Source organism: Prionailurus viverrinus, chromosome A3 (assembly GCF_022837055.1).
Source record: "Prionailurus viverrinus isolate Anna chromosome A3, UM_Priviv_1.0, whole genome shotgun sequence".
Taxonomy (NCBI): Eukaryota; Metazoa; Chordata; class Mammalia; order Carnivora; family Felidae; genus Prionailurus; species Prionailurus viverrinus.
Genome location: NC_062563.1, coordinates 59,715,108 through 59,725,459, shown reverse-complemented (window position 1 = coordinate 59,725,459; position 10,352 = coordinate 59,715,108).

The window sequence follows — 10,352 nt, the reverse complement described above, 5'->3', positions numbered from 1 at the left end:
ACCAGTTGAGAGAGAGACAGAATTTAGGAAGATGGAGGTCAAAATAATCATCTTGAACACACACTTAGCATTTACAATTCTGTGTTCAGATGGGGATGTTGAAGGTGTGAATCCAAGGGACTGATTTCTGAAACAACACACTATGGATCTGACATTTTAACTTTAAAACCAAATCCTTCAAAAGTTATTTTGTGCTCCGGCCATCTCTTAGGATTATCATCCTCATTAGTTTGTTAACGGTGGTTTTGCTCTATTTTAGTCTGTAGTCCAAACCCCCTGATCTCTCTTCTTCTTGCCCACTCTGCACACTGTTGTCAGCCCCATCTGCCCTAAGCCTTGTTTCAATAACACCACTCCCCTCCTCAAAAACCTTCAATGGCTCCGTTTTCAGTTCTTCACATCTCAATTCTTCCTGCCCCTTCAAAGCTCTCTGTCATCTGTCTTAACCCACACCTGAGTCTTGCTCACCTGCCCCTCTGCTCTTCATTCTCACTCACTGAGCTGATCCCCTCTTTAAACCTGTTCCACTCACACTTCTCCCTGGGACAGCCTCTTTTCTCGAACTTCCACACCTTCCCTGTCTCTGCAAATTCAGCTCCAGTCCATTGATTTCCTCCTCCTTTAAACCCAAATGGCAAGTTTTTACTCTGAGAAACATATTAGCCTCTTTGTGCCATCATTTGTCACTCACTGTTTCTTTTCTCCCCCAGTAAATCTCTAAGAATAGAGACTACATCTTGTGAAATTTCTATATTCCCCATTGCACAAGCCCATTGTGGAGAGTGACTGAGAGATCCCTGATTGCTTGCTTGTTAATTACCTAAAAACTAGTCTCTCCAAACTCAGGATCAGGATTTGATGTGGATTTGATGAACACACCTATACTCTCCCTATTCCTTTGCTTACTGATGTGTAAACATTTGTCTTTATATCCTACAGGTTTTTTTTTAAGGTTTTATTTATTTTTGACAGAGAGAGAGGAGAGAGAGGGAGAGAGAGAGAGAGAACATGAGCAGAGGAGGAGCAAAGAGAAAGGGAGACAGAGAATCCCAAGCAGGCTCCACAGTCAGTGCAGAGCCCAACGTGGGGCTTGAATTCATCAACTGTGAGATCATGGCCTGAGCTGAAATCAAGAGTTGGCTGCTTAACCTACTGAGCCAGCCAGGTGCCCCTTAACATCATACAGTTTTAATGAAAGCTACTATCATTTATTTGTGTATTTATTCCTGAGGACACACTGCTATTAAGCAGCAGAAACTGACCTGAACCCAGATATACTTGCCCCAAAGTCCATGATTTTAACTGCAAGGTGTTATTTGCAGTCATTATTACAGTGTGAAGAAACTAGTCTCGGTGATGCATCATTTCTCAAAGTGTAATTTTTGGGGTCCTACTAGATTTTTATGTGAAATCAAGATTCCATGGCTAAGTCAGTTTGGCAAACACTGCATAGAACAAGAGTAATTTTTATTAAAGAGCTTGACACCTTTAACGAACTGAAATACATTATAAATAGTCAAAAAAGGAACATGATCCACAGGGTTCCAAATGTATTTGATTTGGGATTATTTTTCATACAGCCTCTCAAAGGACCAGTGCATTCTGGAATGTGTTTTAGAAGCGTGGCTTGACAGCATACTTATATTGTCAGGTTTTTTTTTTTTTTTTTTTTTTTTTATCCCTTTTCTGGATTCACTTCATTTCCATGTTTTTTCTCTGAAGGGGAGTACCCCGAGCCCCATTAGGCATTTCTGTTATTAAGGTTTATGACAAAGCTAGGATGACTGTTATCTCTGATTTTTAATACCTTTCTGGGTGATGGACATGGTGTTAACTATTGACCTTTTGGGGGAAGTTGCACACTTGGGATCAAGGTCATCGGGCAACATGAATCTCCAGCTACAACTCTCCATCATCCCTGGTGCCCTGACTCATTTGTCCCCAGAGTGCGATGCACCTAGACAAGGTGGGGTCCAGGATGTGCCAAGGGACACAGTGCGTGTTGTAGAGCAGCAGAAGGCAGACAGCAGGTCAGTCTGCCTGTGGCGAGCAGTGAGATGAGGTGAACAAATTGCTGGGGAAGGAAACCAGGAAAGCTTTAAGGGCACACTCAACATTTAGCTTATTCTAAATCTATTAAGTTATTCTTGTCCCAGTTGAAACTCATTGGATGATTTCATGTTCACTCACTTAGTCTCAGTTTTTCCTAGAAGAACAGCTGGAGCACTGGCTCCTAACTGTTTCCCTGGGTCTCAGTCCCTGAGAAGACACATCTTCAGAGCCTTAGATTGCCCCTGCCTCATGTGTCCTGCAGGTCAGGCAGTTTCCCATCCAGAAATAAAACTGTGTTGGTTTTTTCTTGATTGACATTTTTGAATGACCTTTGGTGTTTAGCTTTGTAATGGATTTACTCATATATTTAGTCATTTATTCATAATATTTACTGACCACCTATTTCATGCTAAGCTCTATGCTTTGTGTTTAAAGAACAAGCAGAATCCCAGACTTTGCCCCAAATTAGTTCCCATTTCAGTGTGGGAAACAGATACATACTATATTGCAATGGTGCACAGATAAGATGGGCACTCAAACAGAAGGAAGCACCATCTCAACATGGGTGGAGGCTTCTGGAAGAGTGGGCCAGTTGGACAATAGTTGGCCAAGCAAAGGTGGGGAAGGTGAGTATAGGGGGTGTGGGAGCTGAGGAAGGGATTCCTGGTAGAAGGGTCAAAATGAGCCCAGTGCGGAGGTGAAAAATAGAGTATATATAGAATCATTCAGCGTTAGTAAACCATTTACCAGCTCCCACACATCTACACACTTTTAAGGAAAGGCTGGAAGTAGAGAGATGGTCCCCCAGCATTGCATTATCTTCTGTTGCCCATATCTCTTTTCTGGATCTTAACGATCAAGAAATAATCACAATCTTGCAGTTGTGCAAGATCTCAGGTCTTGTCATAGTTTTTTTTCCTATTCCACTTACCGATTAATGAAGCCTCAGAAACGAGTTCAGACCTCTTCCATGGTTAACACTCAGGAGAAAGTCTCATTTCAGCAGTTAGGAACAACAGTGTCATTTTTCAGGGCCATATGCTTGAGATGAATCAAGGTGCCTCCATTACTAAAGTGAGTCCAGAAGCCTGAAAAATGCTTCTACAAATTCAGGAAATACTGTGCAATGAAATATTCCTGCCACAGTAATCGAAGCAGAGTTAATACACTTCATCTTTTCAGATGTTAAATGGTAAGCACTGGCCCTGTGTTTTCACCAGTATTCTTAAGAAAGAACAACTCTCCCCCTGAGAGGTCAAGTTTCTTCTTAAGAATCATATTCTTTTTGGGTGATGCTAATAGAATTGTAATTCTTATCATAATCCTGAGAAATTGTTGGACACAGCATAGATCTGAGTCTATGTGCTGCAAAAACAAATAAAACATGGATAATCAATCGTAGCCCCAAATCCTGCAATCTACAATTTTAAATGGTGGTACAGGAAATTAGAAGTCCTTTCTGATAAACATGAATCAAATTAATATATTTGATTCAAATTAATGAAATATATATATATTTCATATAAATTATGAAAACATGAATCAAATTAATATACCACCTTTAGGTGCCAGAGAAAAAGTGGGATGGTAAAATGGCAAAAGCCCATAGATTTTGTTTTCTGTTTTCTTAACTTTATTGAGATATACTCAATATATGACACTGTGTAAGTTTAAGATGTTCAGTGTGATGATTTGATACCTGTATATATCTGAAATGTTTACCACAATAAGGTTAGGTAACATCCTTTGCCTGGCATAATTGCTATTTTGTTGTCATTATAGTGAGAAGGTGAAAGCAACATTCTCATAGCAACTTTCAAATACACAATACAGTATTATCAACTATAGTCACCATGCTGGGCATTAGGTCCCTGGAACTTAATCATTATATAGCTGAAAGTTTATACCCTTTGACCAACATCTCCCTAGTGCCTCCACCCCTAAGCCCCTGGCAACCATTCTACTCTGCTTCTATGAGTTCTATGCCTTTAGATTCCACATGTAAGTGAGATCATACAGTATTTGTCTTTCCTTGTCAGATTTATTTCACTTAGCATAGTGCCCTCAAGGCCCATCCATATTGCTGCAAATGGCAGGATATTTTATGGCTGAATAATGTTCCATTATATATACCACATTTCCTTTAGCCATTCATTTTTTGATGGCCACTTAAGTTGTTTCCATGTTTTGGCTATTGTGAATAATGCCACATTGAATATGAGAGTATAACTATCTCTTCAAAACAGTTATTTCATTACGTGGGATTAATGAAGTGGGACAAATGAACCCATGTTTTAACATCAGAAAACATGGATTGGAACAGAGATCTACTTAGCCATAATATGACCTAGGGGTGTCATTTGACCTCTCTGTGCCTCAGGTTCTTCATAGATAAAGGAAGGATAAGATCACCTGTTTTTGTACAATAACTTTGATGGTTAAAGATACTTGTAAAACACAGAATAATACTTGGCAGATACTCATTCTTAAATAAGGAGCAGCTCATGCCTCAGTTAGGATTCCATCCCTAAGCATCTAATGTATGTAATTACTTTTAAATTGACTTGTGAAATAGCTATGTCTCCCGCTCATTGCTGTCTTGAAGATATGAGTTCTGAACTTTCATTTTACCCTTAGTTGCATCTAATTCCCTATGGTGTCTTCAACAATAAACAGGTTGCCTTATATTAATTCCTAGGAGGTTTTTTATCCAGGTTCTCTGTACATTAAGACAAAATGAATCTTCATCCCTCATTTATTTTAGAGAATCAAATGACCTCACTAGGGCTGTAGGACGAGAGGAAAATGAAAATAAATGGTGCATAAATTTGACCAGTTAGCAACTTGCAGAAGCTGTCTCTCCAAGCATAATGCTGAGCGGCCCTTTCCAAGTTATGTCATGCTTTTTTTGAGTTCAGGAGCTGTATTTCTCTGGAGAAGAAGAAGAAGAAGGAACTCAACCATTGCTCCTTTAACACAATTTTCTAATTCCAGTTTATGTATCCCTGGGGCACCTCAGCCAGAGTTTTCCATATGCCTCTTGGTGGATGGTTATTTCCATGGCCTAATTTCTTCTAGAGATGGATAATATCTCAGCCCCATTCCTAGGCTTGCTGGGGCATAGAGGACCTTGAATTAAAGGTTTGCCCCTAAAAATGCAAATACCTCTGGAAGATAATTAGCCTTACCCTTCACATTTAACTTACTAAAAAGGATTTTATTTGGGATGGGGCACAAAATATGAAAACATGAAGGCCCCAGGAGAAAGATCATCATGAAAGGACTGAAGGAAACTTCCAAAGGACCAGAATTAGAGGAAGTTGACCACGCCACTGTGAATATTTATGTGGCTGGGAAAATGTAATTGTGTTCTGATTCTGATTCCCTGGTCTTCCACCCAGCCCTTACCATGAAGAGGGTTCTGAGTTAACCAGCATGAGGAGGCTCCTGCCTTGCTCAACTTATTCTCTTGGTTTTTTTTTGGGGGGGGGGGGTGGGTGGTGGTGTACATAATTGGAAAGAAATGGGTATAAAAAAGACAAAAAGTCTAAAAGTGGTACCAGGTGGTGTGTTTTCCGTGCTACTTTGAAAAGAGAATTGTGGGTGTAGCTACAAAAGTATAGCAATTAATGGGCTAGAAAGTGGGTTTTTCATAAGTGTCCCTGTGGTCAACAAGTTTCTGTCTGGTATTTAAGAAATACAAGACAGGGCAAAGTCATTTTGGATTTCCTTGTAGATATATTGACTGTGCTTCTTGGATTTTGACACTTCTCCAAGACTGGGCCACCTGGGTGACTTTATAAAAGTGGCAATGACACCATGCAACTAAAGACCAAGTGATTTTACTGTAGAAGTGGCAGGGTTTGGAGCAGGAGGCCAGTCTTGACTGCATCATTCATAGTTGCATGAAGGAGGAAACAATCCCTTCTACTCACTGGGTCACTTTTGTGGCAATGTCAGCAACCTCCCTTCTTCGTTCTATCATTGGCCAAGAAATCAGCGAATCAATCAGTTGTCTCCTAATTCAAAATCAGAAGGTCTGGGTTCTTGGCAAACATGGCAATTTGAAGATGTATAATTTAGTGCCACTTCCTCTAAGGACTGTAAAGGACTAATAAATGAGGATAAACCATGAGGAAAGGGGAGAGATTGAGCATCATATGCAGAGAAGTGGAGTGACCCAGAAGGGATAAAAAGACTGAAGTCAAATTTTAGAGATAAAAAACTATAATATCTAAGAAGAAAATTGCACTGGATGAGATTAATAGATCAATGCTGCAGAATAAAAGATTAGTAAATCGAAAGACACAGTGAGAGAAACCACCCAGAATGAAACACAGAGAAAAAAAGAGACTAGGATTTTCCAGAATTAATGACAGATCTGGGAAGCCCAGAGAGCAGTATGCAGGTTTTATACACACACACACACACACACACACACACACACACGCACCACACCACATTCTGCTTATGTTGCAAAACCTGTGGTTTTCTCTAGCTTCGTGAATAGATTTGTCAAGTCACCAGATTGTGACCTGAAACTAATGTAATACTGTGTGTCAACTATACTTCAATAAAAAATAAACTAATAAAACTGTGGTTTCCCCAAAAAATGAACATCTCTGCAAAAGCCATCACATATCTGTAGTCGTCAGCATAAAGAAAGTCAAGGAAGAAGTCGGTAACTTACAAGATAACATTCGATGTTTAATCTATTTAGGGGACTGGCGCTTGCATGGTAATGTGGGTAGTTTATTTCAGGGTGCAGAACCCTTTCTGTCTGTTATGCAGCTATGTAAGCTGGTGACAGGGCAGGTGACAGCTGCTTCCTTACCTACCTAGAGGCTGCTGGTCCAAAGACTCAAGTGCCTTAGTGGCCAGGGTCAGCTCTCAAAGCAGACAAGAGAAAAAGCAGGGGATCACCCAAGAGCTCGAGACATTGTACTGCTGGCCCTCTCACCTTGCACCTCCGACACCCAAACCAGCCCAGGTTGGACATCAGGGCCCTCTCACAAGGGAACTAGCAGAGAACAGAGACCCAGTTTCCCCTCCAACCTTAAAGAAAGCAGTGTTTGCTTCAATTCACAGGAGGATGGCAGACGTGGGGTGGGGAGTGAATAGTCCAAACGCATGGGGGGTTGAAAAGACTCAAACTGCTACATGTCAGTTACCCGATTTTAACTGTGCTCTTTCAAATTCCCCTTCCCTATCTCTTGGGCAGATATACGTTTCCTAAATATACCAAGTTATTTAAGTCCAGCCTGGATTAAACTCTTGCCCTTCTAATTTAGATCTCACACCCTCTGTATGAGTTTGCTGGGGCTGCTGCAACAAAGTACAGGCTGAAAGGCTTAAACAACAGAACTTTGCTCTCCCACGATCATGGAAGCTGGGAGTCTGAGCTCAAGGTGCTGGCAGGATTGGTTTCTTGTGGTGCTGCTCTCATTGGCTTGTAGATGGCCATCTTATCCTTGAGTCTTCACATGGTCTTCCTTCTGTGTGTCTGTGTCCTAATCTCCTCTTGTTATAAGGCTTACAGTCATACAGTATTAGGGCTCCCTCTCATGACCTTATTTAACTTTAATTACTTCTTGAAAGACCCTGTGCTCACATCCAGTTACATTCTGAGGTACCAGGGTTTATGACTTCAACATATGAATTTGGGGGGGGGGGGACACAGTGCGGCCTATAATACCATTCTTTCTTTTCCAAGTGCATGCATGAGGAGGTGCCTTGGGAAAGGGGAGAAGGTGGCCTGGGTCTGGATATCACCACTTGCTCTTTAATGGCACCTAACTCCTCTGGCATTTGGGTTTGGGAATAACAATGGGGGAAGGGTAAGTATCTTTTTATCTAACAGCCAGCAGTTGGTGTCCTCTGCTGCTTTTCCTGCTAGTACTCCCTGGCATCCACAAGAGCTCTTCAGAGGTCTATGGTGAGCAGCCTTTCCGAACAGCTCCCCGAGAGCTGGCTCAACTTCTATCCCCACTGGTCTCTACACCTCCCAGAAGCCTCAACACCTCTTAAGTGCCAGAGATGCCTCACCATACATGCAGCCTTCCTTGACTCCATCCAGCACAGGGATTTGAGCCTGGTCATCTCCAAGCTCCTAGAAACTGTGTTTCCTTGGTGACCCATGATGGCCATGCAGGCTTCTCCAGTTCCCTGTTCAGAGTGGCACAGGGGTAAACGTGTTTGTCCATAGTGTCAGCAGACATCTCACTAGTTAATAAAATGCAAAGGCAGGTAACCCACATCTTAGAAGGTCCAAGGGAGGTGTCTAGCCCCAACTGATCGCTCATTAAAATAAGAGGAGTTTATTTCCCTCTGGCCTTTGTCTGGGCTTTCAGCACCAATCTCTATGCACTGAGAAAGGCCCTACTCTGCTTATCCTTGCACTGAAACCATCACTGCCAGGGGAGCAGTCAGAATCTAGCATGGTTTATCCTTGCTGTGAGGAAGTCTCCTTGGGAGTCTAGAGAAGTGAGTTAACAAGGGATCGGTACTGGGGATGAGTTCAATATGGTAAGGTCCGAACTATATTTTGAGACTGACTTACAGTAACAATCTCTGAATCTCTACCTTCCTTCCTTCTATCCTACCATGACTCATCTTGATACTTTAAGTTATAACAAAGGCTTTGCACTCAATTCCCAAGCCTTGGTGATGGAATCTTAAGCACTTGTGAGGCTTGAGAATGATTTGACACAACAAAGGAGCTTTATTATTACAAGATGGATTCTAGAGTCTCAAAAAACAAACAAACAAACAAACAAACAAACACCCCAGATAAGTCCTGCCCCTGTTCCTGTATGAATTCGAGTCAATAAAAATTTCACGGGGAACTTTAGTGACATAATCACACGGTGAGAATAGCCCTGGATTTAGTTTCAGAAGACCTTGATGTTATATTCTTCCCCACTCCCCATCCTCTGTCCTCAGCTGTGAGACATTGACCAGTAACCCAATAAAATGAAATACCTGCTATTTCACATGGTTTCTGCGCTAATAGATCATATCATATTTATTATATATTGAAAAGGCTTTAAAAGCAAATTCTGTATAAAATTGAAAAATGGTCACACATGTTATTACCAGACAATGGTCAACGACCCAGACATGCATGGCCTTCTGACATTTGCAGAGTGCTTAAATTATCATGTAACTTTTACTATGAAGCAGCTTGAATCCAGAAGGTGAGAAAGGTCTCTTGCCTTCCAGCTCCGCCTGCTTTCCATCACACTGCACATTCAGGTATGCATAAGCAATTGCTTAATCACAAATGACTGCAATAACACACTAAAATGAAAACACGTTTTTTGGTTTTTATTTCACATTACAATAATATATCTTCCTTTATACTTTGTTCATCAGTTGCTGATCGACCTGAAAGAAGGCCAGCATCCCAGAAGTAGGTTCCTGTGCCTTCTGGCATGAGTCTTCCCAAGCAGTATGATTGGAGAAGAAAATCATGTTATGCTAACTTAAGCCACATCCTCTCCCCCTTCTGCCTCTCAACTTTGTAAGCTGATAAGGAAGGGTGAGTGCTCTCTCCTTTGGTACCAGCAGGCAGTTCAAACCACACAAACCCTAGTCTGCTTACTGGAACCCTCACCCCATCCCCTAATCACCACAAAATACAGCCTTGATGTGAAAGAGAAAGGATTTCGTTTTTAGAACCCAGCTTGAAAGCCACTATCACTTTGAATCCCCATCTACCAACAGACTGTGATGTGACAAGTACTGTTTTAGGCTTCAGAGACATAGTAAAAAAAAGACAGATGTGAGACACAGATAATCATTAAATCAATTACTCTAAAACATCGTGGCAAATAAGTTCTATGAAGACAAGTAAAAAAAGGGTCAGGAGTGACAGGGAATGGGGAGAATGCAATTGTAGAAAGAGTCACAGAGAAGTCTTCTGTAGGTTAATATCTGAGCACAGAACTGAAAGAAGTGAAAAAGTGACCCCCACAGAGATCTGGGGCCAGGTTTTTCAGGAAGAGGAAACAGCAAATGCAAAAGTCCAGACAGAATCATGCTTGGTAGGGACACAGACCAGCAAGAGGCCAGTGTTGCTGGAGCATGAAGATGGGGTAAATGGCAGGGAACTCAGGGAGGGCCAGGGGCCTGAGCATATAGAGACTCTGGACTTTACTCTAATTATGATATGGAGCCAAAGGAAGGTTGCCAAAATTATATGATCTGACCTCATAACTGGGCAGGTCCCTTTCTTCTCTGAGGAGACTTGACCATGGAGTGGGAAGTAGAGTGAAGGCAGGAGGAAGATCCATTGGGAC